The sequence below is a fragment of the Nelumbo lutea genome, chromosome 7 (assembly GCF_056320005.1).
Source record: "Nelumbo lutea isolate HS-2025 chromosome 7, American lotus-T2T, whole genome shotgun sequence".
Lineage (NCBI taxonomy): Eukaryota > Viridiplantae > Streptophyta > Magnoliopsida > Proteales > Nelumbonaceae > Nelumbo > Nelumbo lutea.
Window position 1 is genome coordinate 52,727,198 of NC_142690.1, and position 15,790 is coordinate 52,742,987.

Consider the following 15,790-nt stretch of genomic DNA (forward strand, 5'->3'; position numbering starts at 1 on the left):
TTTTTGAGTAAATTTTAAAATATATAGGTTTATATTGTTAAAAGTATTGGACATAGATCTAATTAGTAGCATTTATTAGTGAAAAATAACTTAAATATAGGATTAAATAAGAAATATGGGAGATAATGCCCAGTGCTTACTGTATGTTTCAGAAGTCAAAGCACCCCCATTTAAACATTTCTAAATTCCTAGAATACCCCTATCTACTATAAAACCCTCTGCCATCTTCTTCCTCACTTTTTCCTTTTCCATTCTCACTTCTCATCACTTGCAACAACGGTGGGCTACAACTAGGTTCCATTTCTATCCATTTTCTTATATTTTTTCTTTATAAATTGAATGAATATTGATTCTCACCCCTTCAAATTTTTTTTTTCTTTTATTTTTGTTTGTTTTGAATGAAACACCTCCAACAATGGGTTTTGTGGCAAATTAGGTATGATTTATATGTTTTCTCATGTTATTCATACAATGAACATGGATTGATTGAAACCCCCTTGCTATTGAAAACATTGGTTTGTTTTTTAAATTATATCAAGTAATGTAGTTTGGGGTCAATTAGACCATGTGGAGCTTGTGTGAGAACCACCATGGACTTGGCAATTTATTGAAAGCAAAGCAAATGGTCTTTGATGGGCACAACTGTTGTTTATACATGCTTTTTTGTATAAACTATGAAGGATAATATTATCTTCATATTGGCAAAAGCCCATTTTGAACCAATGTTCATAAATAAGTGTTTTTTCATTAGACAAAAAAATCACCTCACCAAGCGGATTTTAAGTGTCTTTTTAGTACTTCTTGAAAAAGTGCATCTAAAAAACTTCATTTTGAGGTAAGAAGCCCCATCAAATGCAAACTATATGTGATATGAGAACTTCTCTAGGGGTATTTTTCTAGAATAAAAAACCTTGGTTTCATGCCTTTTCACATTTTCAACTTGCTATTTTCATATTGAAACATGAACTCCACCATTAAACTCTTCGTCTTCTTTAATTTAAGGGTAAATTTCTTAAACTACTCTTATAGTTTAACTAATTGACTAAGTATACCCTTACTATTTGAAAATTAACTAACACTACCCCTACTATTTTTGGCAATTGACTAATCCTTTTTTGGCAATTAAACTACCCTTACTATTTTACCATCCAATTTTCTTTAAATTTTGAAAAAGTGTATCTCTCCCTCTCCCTCCCATTCTCTTCTTCAAAACCACTAGAACTATAGATCTCTCCCTCTCCCTTTCGTTCTCTTCTCCAAAACCACTCGAACCGCCAGAAATGTAGATTTTTCAAATCTCTCCATATGCTGATCATCTATGTTGGAGCTCATTCTGATTGGAATTTTTGGTGTCGATACTTCTGAAAGATTCAATTTTGGTATCGTTGGCTTTGTCGCATGTGGCAATTGCAGTTGAATCATCGATCATTTATCCAAACCAAAGAGGAAGTCAGGATGGGTTCTCTCCTTATGGCTTGATGAACTTAATTGGGATGCTCTACATCTATGCAATCATATGTAACAACGAGGATATGTCGCTAAGGTTATCAGGGACAAGAGTTGCTTGGGAGGGTTATTTTGATGCATTGGATACAGATTATGATCACAGAGTATCGGACATAGGCATCAGTAGATCCTTATGTGAAGAATGAAGCCTTCTAGATGTGCTCAAATGGAAGCATCTGTAAATAGGGGTGCCCACAGTGGGGTATTTTTTCAAACCGAACCGATCTAACCAGTTTTTTAAATACCCAAACCGAAATCAAGTCGATGCAAATAGTTAATCGGTGGACCGGTTAACCATAGTTTGGTTTTTCGGTTTTTATGCATTTAAAATAAAAAATATAAAAAATGGAGAACTGAGAGAAGAGAGTCACTGGTTAACCGATGCACAATGTCTCCATATTTGGTGTAGAGAGTCACTATAGAGAAATACAGTGCATCTACTAATCTGATTGTAGAATGAAAAATTCCACTTCTCACCATATAAATGGAAACACCAGCCATGATATACAAGACCACACCGATGAAGGCTTGACGAACAATAGAAGGGGTCGATCGGGGGGTGGGGCACTGCTCCATAGAACTGGATAGAGCATCATTTTGATTTGCTCATAAGGAGTAGGGCTGCAAGTTGGGCCGGGTTAGGTCAGGTTGAGGCCAATCCTAGCCCAACTCTAACTTCTAAACCCCAACCCTAACCCTAACCCAACCCAACCCAACCTTCTTCCCATCACTTAAAACCTCATAGAATTTCTTGATTTTAGATCTTAACTCAACTTTCACTACATATATTAATCCTATATTTCATTAGTATTTGTTTGTTGATATTTTTTCTTGTTCTTTTGGTACAAAATTTAGAAAAACTAGTGTTAGAAATGACTATAGTTTATTATGAGTAATGGCTTAGGATAGATCTTTCTTATGCAGCAAACAACATAAAGGAGATGAAGAATAAATTTTTCAAAAAAAAAAAACATAAAATAATGTTATTAAGGTTTTAGTCTTTTTAATTAGGATTAAGTGAAATGATTATCTTAAAAGAAATACATGATACTATGTGGTAGGGGCTATACAAATATCATGCATCTAAACAAATCAATGTATATTATATATTACATATAACATATATTTATGTATTACATGTACTATAGAGTCGAGTTCAGGTCGGGTTGGGTTGGCTAAGGGGTCAACCCTAACCCTAGCCAACCCTAACCCAAACCGAAGTAAAGTCAGGTTGATGAATTTCAACACTAACCCTAACCTGAACATCAACCTGACCCAACCCAACTATTGGGTTAGGTTGGGGTTGGGTTCGGGCCAACCCGGCCCAAGTTGCAGCCTTAATAAGGAGGGCGCCGAAAGGGACTTATGCTTAAGCTCCTTCCTTCTAACCAAGTTAGCTATGAAATTGACAAAGGAAGAAAAACTGTGCCGCTACTCGAGTGGTCTGTGGTGGAAGAATAGGAACTATGGCTTCTGTATTGAAAATATGGGCTAGAGGTTGACACAAGGATGAACAAAGATCAAGCCTATCAGAGAAGATGAAATCCCTAGTCAGTGGTGTTGTGCTAGATTCCTTAGGCAATAATTTCTTATTGGAGAATAGAAACTTATCCATGGTGAACCTTTACAGAGCTTTTGTTTGTGGAGATGGGGAGGGTTCTTTTATCTTTTTTCTTATTTTCTCCTTTTTCTCTTCCTGGTTTGATAAAGTATGATGATGCATGAGTAGGTCCAGCTAGTAGAGAAAAGCTGAAAGTTTTGATTTTCGAAGAGACTGAGTAGTGAGCAATCTAGCAGTCAGCACTCTGGCAGTCTAAACTTTCAGCCTTTCTCTCTTCTAACCTTTCAATTCGATTTAAAAAAATAAAATATATATAATATAATATATAATATATAATATTTTATAAATATATATTAATGTATATATCGATTGGTTCGATTAATCGTCGGTTTTCTAAAATGGTTAACCAAAACTGAACCAAACTATTGGTTTTTTAAGAATATCAAATTGAAACTGAACCGGTCGGTTCGGTTAACCAATTTTTCGTTCAGTTTCAGTCAGTTCAGTTTTTTGATTTTTTTTTTCACCCCTATCTGTAAAGGGTGTTGGGGAAGCATTTTGGGGTTCAAGAATGGGCTCCGGCATAAAATCGAGACAAAAAAGACAAAAAATGGACCTCAGTTATGTTTCAAAGTTGGAAGTTAATAAAATAAGGATAAAAAAGACACATCCTAGGTAGATCTTCTCTGGAACCAACCGACACAAACTAGTTCTGTTTCAAAAATCAGTTCTGAATCAGTCCTGAAATCAGTTATGTATAGGGTGTTCAAGCAAAGAGTGGACTTCTGTTCTGTTTCAGAGCTGGAAGTTCATAAAATCAAGAAAAAAAAGGCACACCCTAGGTAGATCTTCTCTGCAACCAACCGGTGCAAACTAGTATCGATCACTCACAAAATGCGATGTTAACATGCGGTTTGTGAAACCAAATACCAATATGTGAGAGTAGTGAGTAGAAAAAATAGGTTTGTGAGGGAGAATTTTCTTGCTTACCTTTTCGTAAGTGATACTATCTTCTTCAGTTGTCCAACTTGATTGATTTTGCACCAATGGCTTTTACTGGTAATTTCTAAGCCCTTTGAAGATAATCCGGTGCTCGTACCACCATTATTGGTTGCACCCAGACTTGAAATTTTTATCGAGATTTATTTTGAAACAAGAACTTAGTTTTGGGGTTTTCGCCGGAACTGAGGATGTTGGAACTAAGATCTCTTCGCCGGAACTGAGATCAACATCTCTGCTCCTTGGTTTTCGTTTGAAATATATAAAGAAGAAAGGTTTTAGGGATGGCATTTTAGGAACAAAAGTCAAAGGGTACTTTTAGGAATGAATGTGGAAAGGGTATTTTAGGAATTTTTAATAAATATATCAGTCACATGTAATGGAAAATTAACGGTTGCTAATGGTAAGAGTAGAGTTAAACAATTGCCAAAAATAATAGGGGTAGTGTTAATCAATTTTCAAATAATAAGGGTACACTTAGTCAATTAGCAAAACTATAAGAGTAATTTAAGAAATTTACACTTAATTTAATTGACCCTTGGGATTGGCATCTATACATTGAAGAGGGAGAGAGAGAGAGAGAGAGAGGGGGGTTTCAAATTATTTTCCTCTCTATTCCCCAACTTACGTAAATAGCCTTTCTTAGGCATCCTATAAATCAAAGTGGTTTTTAATTTCAACTTTGGGGGGGGGGGGGATCACTTCAATTTTGTCTCAATGATAGGTAGTGACTCCAACATTTCATCCATGAACTGAGCCACCTTTCAATTCTCACAAGCATTAATTTTGTACATTGAAGAGTTAAAAGGAGCTTGATTGTATCATAATAGCTTTTAGATCCAATTTGCAAACCTAGTGGTTTCTAAGAGCAAATTTTAAGTTTCTCATTTTTTGGAGTTGGATAATTAGCTAAGGCTTCCATTCTTGGGAGCGCTAACTGGTGCAAATGGATAATGAGAGACGTGCCACATAGGTTGGAGACATGCTAAGGTCGGTGTGATCCTTCAAATCATTGGTTGCCTAGGTCAGTAGGTTGGCGTCCGAAGCAGACATAATGGACATGCACGCAAGCCCGTAAGCTGGTTTGCCCATAAGTGAGGTCAGTGTTCGTTTAGACCGCATAGGCTGATCTGCAAAGGTGCGTTCAAGCGAGGTCTACCACGTGTGATGTTGAGGTGTCAAAAAACTGTTTTGGCAGTCACATGGCAGTACACCATTGGAGGTCCAAATCATCTCTCATCTAACCCATTTAAATTCCATTTCCAAATAAACACAAACTTAAAACTTGAAATTTTAAATCTACTTCATATACATCCATTTGAATATAATTATTAATAAAATAAAAGTTCTAGTTGATAAAATGAATAAGTGTTAACAAAAATTTAATTTTATGTAATAAAAAATTAGTCATGTTTAGGAGACTCAACAATTTTGAATTCCCCAACATCATCTTTAACTAACCTAAAAGTACTTTCAAATACTCATATTACATAATCCGAGATTTTGCTATTATTTCAAACCCAAACAAATGCACAAGGAGACTTTGAACTCAAAGCATAAAGGACCAAGTTGATATCGTTGGCACCTCCACATAAACCACGATAATATCCAATAGCTTCACAAATTTTATCAATTCTTCATGGATCAATATAGGGATGGCAATTTTCCCTATTTCCTCAATTCCCACAAGATTCACCCAAAATGGGGTGGGGATGGGGATGATTTCCCTCCATGGGGATGGGGATGGGGAGTTGCTCTCTATCCTCACCCCACATTTGTGCCATATCTAATCAGTAATTCAAAAACCAAAAAAAGTCATAAAAACTAAAGGTTCTATATAGCTTTCCAAAGAACAAATGCGAGGAACAACAATTAATGAAAAGCATATTTGCATAAATCTATTATAATATCTAAAACCCAGCCATTGAAACATTGCAATAAAATGACCTATTGAACATAGATTAATTGAATCATAAGGGTCTAAATCTTAAACTAAACTAAACTCATTAACAAATAGACTTAATACAACTAAGTTAAAAGCTAAAGAAAACGTTCTCTCTCTATCTCTCTCTTTCTCTAACCTACGTCGCACGTTTCTCGTTATACATTTGCACCAGTTAGTGCTCCCAAGACGTACATGGACACGAGGCCCAGTTGGCAGTGATAAGCCTGGTTTCTTTCGCTTCATGGAAATTAGATAAGGACGACCGTAGCATCGTGCGAGTGTATTCCATAAGCGATGGACAAATGAACATCACCATCTCGAACATGTCGAACATGCTATAACCAAGCCTCAAGGTTTATATAAGGGTGACCCTTCACCCTTAGAAGGCACACTCACTTATTGGCATACATATTCTCTATTCTGATTTCCAACTTATTTGTTTACTCCCACCTTTGCATCTTGGTACTCACTTGACTGTTGAAGTCCCATTTCTAGGTCATCCCCCGGGGTCTTCGATGTTGCTTGTCTTGTAGACTTAGCTGCCAATCTTTGAGATGTTGCTGCCCACAAAGATTCAGTTCATTTTGACTTTTATCAATTGATGTCACCTATGGGAAGACCGAACATAAAAGTCGTTGTAGCTTTCTCTCTCACTTATTGTAAGTACATGAAGTTTTTCATCACCCCAATTACATTACATATATTAAAATAAGGCCACAACACGTGAAATCTCTTAGAACTTGCGATGAGCTTAATAACCATTGCAGGCTTACGGTAAGCTTAACAACCATCACAAATTTTTGATGATTTTAATATCCATTGCAGAAATTGCGATGAGCTTAAAAGCTATCTGGGATCTACGATGAGCATGGAAGGCCATCCAAGACTTGCGATGAGCACAAAGCACCTCTTGGGACTCACAGTGAACAGTGGGCATCAACTTGGGATAACATCGCCAGTCATATATTGTCCTTTAACACATTGCCACTAAGAAACTTGTAAGGGGACGTAGCCTATGTGTGCTACATGAGAATCCTTAAGAGAAACGAAACTTTGTCTTTGGAGTATATTGCTAAACACGTGGCAAAACCCCAATGGTGCTCCCTTAATAGATGACATAAAGATCCCCTTTGCAAATAGGAAAGGTCTTTGTTGTTAGAATTAGTTTTCTTTCTTTTTTTTTTTTTTTTTCTGTTAGGGTATTGACAACATTCTTTTCTTTGTTTGAGTTCTTATTATTAGGGTGGGCCACTAGGGGCATGCTTGTAATTACTGTTTCTTTTATTTTACATCATGTTAATACGAATAGGAAAATGGGAGTTGCCAACTTCAATTTTTTTTTTTTTTTTTTTTACTTTCAAACACTTTCTCTTCTCTTCTGTTTGTATCTCTCTTCTCTCCTCTCCTCTCTCTCTTTTGGAAAGAAAAGATGGTATCAGAGCATAACTCTGGGTGATAGTCCTTCCACCCAGTTTTCTGACTCTTGGGCAGTAAAGACAAAAAACCCTAATTGGACTGATTAGAACCCAGTTTTCTGGGTTCTTCCTTGGTCGTAGCACCACAGTAACCCTAGTAGGAGGCTGATGCTGTGAAGGCTCTCTTTCTTTTGGCTGATGCTATGAAGACTCAATCTTGGAACTGCACCTTCGTACAAGTGTTGTATAGGGATGTGTGATTCCCTTTTTTTGTCATAGGTATGCGCTATGATTGGTTGATGTGTGTTGTGCATAGACCAATGCTAATTGAAGTCTAATTTTTTGGACTATTCTTGGATGGTTTGAGTGCTGCTAGAGGATTTCAGAAGTGTAGTTGCTATCTATGGATAGTTTTTTGAACTATTTGGTTGAATTACAATTTCCTAGATAGTTTGACTATTTCTAGAGGATTTCAATAATGTTTCTGGACTATTTAGTGACTGCCATTAGATTTCAGCTGTGGGTCCTTTGTTTCAGAAGCATATTTCTGAGTATTTAGTGCCCTAGTTGTAACTATGAGAGTTAGTAGTTGAGTGGGGATTAGTCTTGTGCACTTGTGGTTTAAGCTTTCCCTTGTAGCCTTTGTTTTTGTCAGTGGCAAATGATGATTCTACCTCATTTGGGGTTATATCAACCTGTAGTATAGTTGGCATGGGAGCTAAAAATATTATATTTCCTATGCCAATTACTCCTTTGAATGGCCTAAACTACTTGGAGTGGGCTGAAGGTGTAAAACTTTACATAACGGCTAGAGGAAAAGATGGGTGCATAAATGGAAGAGTGAAAGAACCTAAGAATGGGACAGCTGAACATGATAGGTGGGACCAAAAAAATAGTATGGTGATGCCCTGACTTCTGGAAGCCATGGAACCTGATGTGAAGAACTTTATGTGGGTAGACACCGCTAGTGAAATATAGGAATAGGCCAAAACCACTTATTCTGAGCAGAGGCACTATGCTAAGATTTACCAGTTACAAGCTGAATCCTCAACTTGTAAATAGGGGAACCGTAGCTTACTTTAGTATGGAAGGAGTTGGACCACTATTAAGCTATAGAATGGAACATGATGATGATGCTAAAGCCTATAAGAAGTTGGTTTCTCAGCACTGGGTTTTTGCTTTCTTGTTAGGACTAAACCCCATATATGAACATCTTAAAGTTCAGATTTTAGGGAGTAAAGAGTTGCCTTCAGTTTAAGAAGTTTATGCCCTAGTTCAATCTGAGGAAAGTAGGAGTGTGATGGTTACAATTGAGGGGGAGCAACAGGTGGCATTAGCTGCAATGGGTGGTAACAATATGGGAAAGAAAAATGACTCCAAGAAAGTTGATGATAAGGACAAGTTGTTCTATGGCCACTGCCGACGTTCAAGACATACACAGGACACATGTTGGGAGCGCCATGGGAGGCCAAATTGGGCTGTAAAGAACCAAGAACAGGATAAGGTGTAGGGTCAAAAGAAGAGTAATACAACACATAATGTGACAAATGTGGCAACTCAAGATACTCAGTCTGGTGGAGTGTTGACTAGTATTGCTTGGGAGTACTTCACTTGTTCTGACCCCAAGGAAGATATCATGAATTCCTTCCGAAATCACTTGGAATCATGTGGTTGGGTCTTATGCCAAATGGACAGTTTATTCACTAGTACCCCTTCTACTTCATTTGCGTCTACATTAGGTAATGCAGCCTCTGCCTTCCATGTATCCACTACCTCTGATTTCCCTGGATCATTAACTCAGAGGCCTCCAACCACATGACCAGTAAGCCAAACCATTTTCAGTCTTATAACCTTTTTCCAGGAAGGGATAAGATGAGACTTGCAGATGGATCATTCTCCTCCATTGTAGGCCAAGGATCAATATCCCTTCCTCATGGACTTAATTTGAATAATGTTTTGTATGCTCCTCAACTTCCTATCAATCTGCTTTCCATTACTAGTATCACAAACTCTTTAAACTGCAATGTGACCTTTTTTCCTAGTTTATGTGTTTTTAGGATCTAGCTTTTGGGAGGACGATTGGTAGAGGAAGCTTGTAGATGGTCTTTACACTCTTGACAACAAGGCTGGTTTCTTGGTGTTATCTTCAGAGTCGCATAGTTAGTCAAATAAGAGTCAATTTTTTTTGTGGAATAATCGGTTAAGTCATGTGTCTTTTGAAATAATGATATTTTTGTTTCCTCATTTATTTAAGTCATGTTCAGTATCAGATTTCCAGTGTCAAACATGTTAGTTAAGCAAGCAATGTGGAACAACATTTCATTCAAGTAATAAAAGATCAAAATTCCCTTTTCGTATTGTGTATTTTGATGTGTGGGGGCCTACTACTATAACTTTGGAGGGTGGGTATAAGTATTTTATCACATTGATTGATGATTTCTTCTGTTATACATGGGGGTTTCCCATGCGTAGTAGAGATGAAGTTCCAAAGGTTGTGTAGGATTTCTAGAGGATAGTGTTTACACAATTTCTTGTTGAAATTCAAATTTTTTCAATCAGATAATGCAAAGGTGTATTTCCAAGGTGAGCTCAATGAGTTCTTTGCTTTCCATGGATCCATTCATAGGAGCTTATGTGCAAGAACACTGCAACAAAATGGTGTTGCAGAGAGAAAGAACAAACACTTCCTTGAGGTTGCACGAGGGATGATGTTACACATGAATGTACCAAATTGTTTTTGCATAGATGCTACATTGACTGTTGCTTATGTTATCAGTCGCATGCCTTACAAAGTGTTGAACTACAAGGCCCCTCATCAGTTCATTGACTGTTGCTTATGTTATCAGTCGCATGCCTTACAAAGTGTTGAACTACAAGGCCCCTCATCAGTTGTTGTTTCCCCAATCTCCTTTATTTTCTATTCTCATGAGAGTTTTTGTTTGTCATTCTTTTGTCAATGATTTATTTCTATCTCGTGGTAAGTTAGACCCTCGATCCATTCCATGTATCTTTCTGGGATATCCCTCTACTCAAAAGGTTTACCGATGCTTTGATCTCATTATCATAAGTTCTTTCTCTTTATGGATGTCTCCTTTTTTGAGTCTGAACCATTCTTCCCTGCTTTCCCTTAGGGGGAGAGTAGCATGGAAGAGGAGAAGCATGTCCAGGTCGGTCAAGTCTCTCGTCCTTCTATTCTGAATCCTACTCATTTTCATGTCTTCAAGCATGCACGTTGTAGATATCAACAATGTGGCAAAAGATGTGGAGCAACCAAACACTAAGCAGCCGATACCTTCAGACTCATAGGAGGTAAGTCCAAATGAACTAGGTACTATCCCACCTCTTGATACCCTAACTCCCTCTTTAGTTGTAGATGACCTTGACATTCCTATTGCTCAAAGAAAGGGAGTCAGGTCATGCACTACTAAACACCGCATTACCTAGTATGTCTCCTATGACCACATTTCCCCCTCTTATCATGCTTTTCTATCTGTAGTTGACAACATACCTATACCCAAAAGTGTTGCAAAGGCTTTAAAATACCCTAAATGGACAGATGCTATGAAGGAGGAGATTAATACCCTCCATAAGAATCAGGCTTGGGAGTTGGTGGATTTTCCAAGGGGGAATGACCTAGTAGGGTGCAAATGGGTGTTTATAGTGAAACACAAGGCGGATGTGATAGTTGAAAGGTACAAAAAAAGGTTGGTAGCAAAAGGGTACACTCAAGTCTATGGTGTTGACTATGATGAGACGTTTGCTCTAGTAGCTAAGATGAACTCAATTCGAGTTCTTCTATCATTGGTTACAAACCTTGATTGGGAATTGCATTAGTTGGATATAAGGAATGCCTTCTTAAATGATGACTTGGAGGAGGAGGTGTACATGGTTCAACCCCTAGGGTTCTATGCCAAAGGGAGTGAAAATAAGGTGTGCAAGCTAGGAAAGTCTCTCTATGGTTTAAAATAATCTCCCAGTGTGTGGTTCAGTAAATTTCATATGGTGGTCTAACAAATAGGATGCAAACAATGTCAGTTTGATCACAATCTCTTTGTGAAGAGATGTGAGGAACAAGTTGTTGTACTGATAGTGTATGTTGATGATATCATCATTATAGGAAACTGGAGCTCAAAAATACAAAGGCTGAAGATGTTCCTAGCCTCCAAATTTAAAGTAAAAGATTTGGGTCCACTAAAGTACTTTCTTGAAATTGAAGTTGCCCATCCAAAAAGGGGCATCTTTATTTCTCAAGGGAGGTATGTCCTTGATTTGTTACAAGACACAAGCAATTTAGAAGCAAAGTCAATAGATACTCCTATAGATGTAGATCATAAACTAGGTGATTGCGATGGTGAACCTATGAAAGATGTGAAACAGTTTCAAAGGTTAGTGGGAAGGTTGCTCTATTTTTCCATGACATGTCCAGACATTGCTTATTTAGATGGGGTCTTAAGATAGCTCATGCATTCCCCTAAAAGACCACACATGGAGGTAGTAGAGAGGATTCTTAGGTATTTGAAGAAGTATTCAAGAACAAGGTTGCTATTCAGTAAACATAATCATCTGAAGGTGGAAATCTATACAGATGCTGATTGGGCAGGTGTTGTGGATGATAGAAAGACCACAAGTGGATACTGCACATTTGTGGGAGAAAATCTAGTGACATGGAGAAGCAAAAAACAAAGTGTAGTTGCGAAGTCGAGTGTTGAAGCAGAGTATAGGGCTATGGCACATAGGGTCGTTGAAGTACTTTGGCTGAAGAATTTTCTAGGGGAACTTGGGATAACTATTCACAATCCTATGTCTCTTTACTATGGCAATAAGGCGGCTATAAATATTGCTAGCAATCCTATCCTACACTATAGGACCAAGCATATTGAAGTGTACAAGAACTTCATAAGAGAAAAACTGGAGAAGGGAGAAATTTGTACTCCTTATGTCAACTCCAAGGAGCAACTAGCTGATGTTCTCACAAAAGGGTTTCCATAATTGTGGCATAATGACTTGTGTGACAAGTTGGGCATGATAGATATATTTAGTCCAACTTGAGGGGGAGTGTTGTTAAAATTAGTTTTTTTTCTTTACTGTCAGTCTAGGATGCTATCAACATGTTTTTTTCTTTGGTTAAGTTCTTATTATTAGGGTGGGCCACTAGGGGCATGCTTGTAAATACTGTTTCTTTTATTTTACATCAAGTTAATACATATAGGAAGCTGGGAGCCACCAGCTTCATTTCTTCTTACTCTCAAACACTTTTTCTCTTCTATTCTTTTTGTATCTCTCTTCTATCCTCTCCCCTCTCTCTTCTCTCTTCTGGAAAGAAAAGAGCCTCCGTTTTGATCCTTCTCCTTATAGTATTGGGATCCTCTCTATATAAAGGGGAATAATTTTCCTCCACAACAGACAATATCATATAACTTTGACCTAGGGCTTCTTAGAAGAGGGCTCTTCCTTCTCTCCTCTCTTCCCATCTCTTCCCCACATTTTCTCACTTTCTTGTCCCCTTCTCCATACTTATGGAAACTCGACCAACCTCCATCGCCTTGCCACTATGCCAACACTTATCATAATGTCTTCACCAAAGAATAAGGAAACCCAAGCCAATGGATCTTCCTCTAAGGGACAACTCTAGAACGTTAAGCCCTTTACGACGCTAAGGGGGTAAGTGGTAAGTAGTTCGAAGACCTTATACGCCTAGTCAAAAGCTTGGACATCCACATGCAATCCTAGGAAGAATAAGTGGCTACAGTCAAATAGCAACCATTTGAGAGCAGCTCGATGCACCTGCAAGGTCGTAACTCCTACCATGGAACCAAGACAATAGACAACTCACACCACCAGAGATTCCTTTGCCTCCATCTTGCAACAGTCATGACAATCTTGCCTAGACCTACATGTTAGAGAAGCAGGACCACATATATGTCCCTACAGAAAAGGGAAGCAGAATAACCTCTCCCCATAGGTTTGACAACTTGTGCTCCGTGGCAATTTCTTGGTGAGATAGATACAAGAGGTAACCTCGACGTAAACCAGTCAAAAGTTGGCTTGGCCCTAGGAATGATCATCGTGCTAATTCATCCAGAAATTGAGAACCCAACTAATTAGACACCTCAAGTGCCTCGAAGCTTACTAGGGCATTGCCTTTAGTGGTTGAGATACTCTTTGAACCATGCTGTAAATATTTCAAGGCTCTAACTTTGGAATCATATGATGGAACCATCGACCCAATTGACCATGTCAAGAGCTTCCAATCTCTCGTGTTGTTGTACAAGGCCTCAAAGGCAAGCACATGCCTGGCCTTCCCAACCACATTCTAATAGATAGCTCAGATGTGGTACTCAGGACTTGCACCAGGCTCCATCAAGAACTAGGAGCAGTTTTTCGAGTTATTCATGATGCACTTCGCTACCATCCACTGACATCTGAAGATTGCTACTAGTCTCATGAATATTTAAGCAATGGCCAAAAGAGAGCCTCTGAGAGTACGTCCAGAGATTCAACTTAGAGGCCTTCCAAGTCCATGACCTCAATCCAACAATTGCAGTTGAACTAGCTATATGTGGAGTCAAGGATAATTGCCTCTAGTGCTCCTTATCCAAGAAGTCACCCCAGAACATGGAAGGCTTCCTCAGTTGTGTTGAGAAATACATGAACGGCGAAGAGGTAATCTGTGCACAAGGAAAATAGGGGGACAAGAAGGAGAGAAAGGACAGAGAGGAGGATCAAGGTGAGAGTAATGACAAGCGAAGCTTAAGTAAAGGAGGATCATCCAAACAATCCCAACCACTAGATAAATGCTTCCAGACTCTCCCCAGAAGGTATAAAACTTACACACTGTTGAACATCAAGAAGGGGGAGATCTTGATGCAAATAAAAAAATGGGCTACCTAAAGTGGCCCCCATGCATGAAAGGTAACCCGACAAACAGGAATCGGGACCGATACTGCCAATTTCACGGGGCCAATGGGAATGACACCAAATGCTTTTAGGACCTAAAGAATGGAATCAAGGACCTAAATCAACATGGCTACATGAAATAGTTTGTTAAGAAAGATGTCCAACCTTCTGAGAAGCCGAAAGACTAGAAGAAGGAGGTTGAGGAAGAAGTACTCACTAGTGTGAACACAATGGTTGCTGGTGGATTCATAGTGGCAAGGTGCAACCACTTTGCCCAAAAAGTATTAGTTTGGGAGTTGTAGTCAAAAGAAAATAACCCATCTCCAAAGTGGTCAAGGATCAATTAGACGATCTCATTCAATGATGATGACCTGAGAGGTGTCCACCTCCTATCTTTTTAAAAGCCTTTGAGAAGATGAAACTTGATTGGAAGTGGATCATCTAGACTAATGTACCTTTGGTCAATTTAGTGGGGATGTAGTTCATGTGGTTAGGAAAATAAGCTTATTGGTAACAACAAGGACCACATAGAACAAGGCAACAATAATGACTAATTTCTTAGTAGTTAACACTCATTTGCCCTATAACGTGATCCTAGGCTAGCTGATTTTTTTTACATCCTCCGAGCCATTCGTGACAATTACGAATCACCGAACCATGGATAGTAGTAGGAACATCAACATTAATTCAGTTTGTCAGACTAATTAATATTAACATCCAATAAAAAATTATACTCAAGAATCAATGAATAGTTGAATTAAAAAGCAAGAAAATAAATTAACTACAGAACCTCACAATGACAAAAATCGAACCTCCCCCCTTGAACCAGAAAAGGAAGCTTAGCTACTCATGATCTGCACAATCTCCATGCTCTGCTTCTCCATGGCTGAACTGCTTTCTTGAGTTTCTTGATTTTCTTGATGATCTCTTGGATCTTGGAGTGAGTGATGATAGAGCTGGTCTGCTCCCATCTTTATATAGCCAAAGGAGAGGACTGTTTTCCAACTCCTTCTAAGTTATCATCCTATCTTCAGGGAGTCTTGATTTTCTTTGAACTAATCCTATCCAATCTCTTATCTAATGATCTAATCTCAATTTTCTTATCCCTCTAGGATTACATTCAAAACTTTAGATCTGATAAGACTCTCTCCTTGGAGATTACATTCAAAATTGGGACTCTTGACTCTTGATTTCGAGTTGGGCTGCTTTGATAAGTTGGGCTGTTTCAAGGTATTTCTGTGAGTTGGGCTTCAGTTGTGAAATGGGCCTGGCTACAAACTTGCTCCGACTTCGGGCTCATTTTTGTATTCGATGCGGGCCGAATTTGTCAAAACCCAAAACATAAAAGTTGTGGGTCTTCCGTTTATCTTTCTAATGCCTATTGAATTGTCCAATTCGAAGTTTGGAATTAAGAGTTATGCCCAGATTACTAACTATTTCTGAAACTATAGAAATTCATCTGAATTG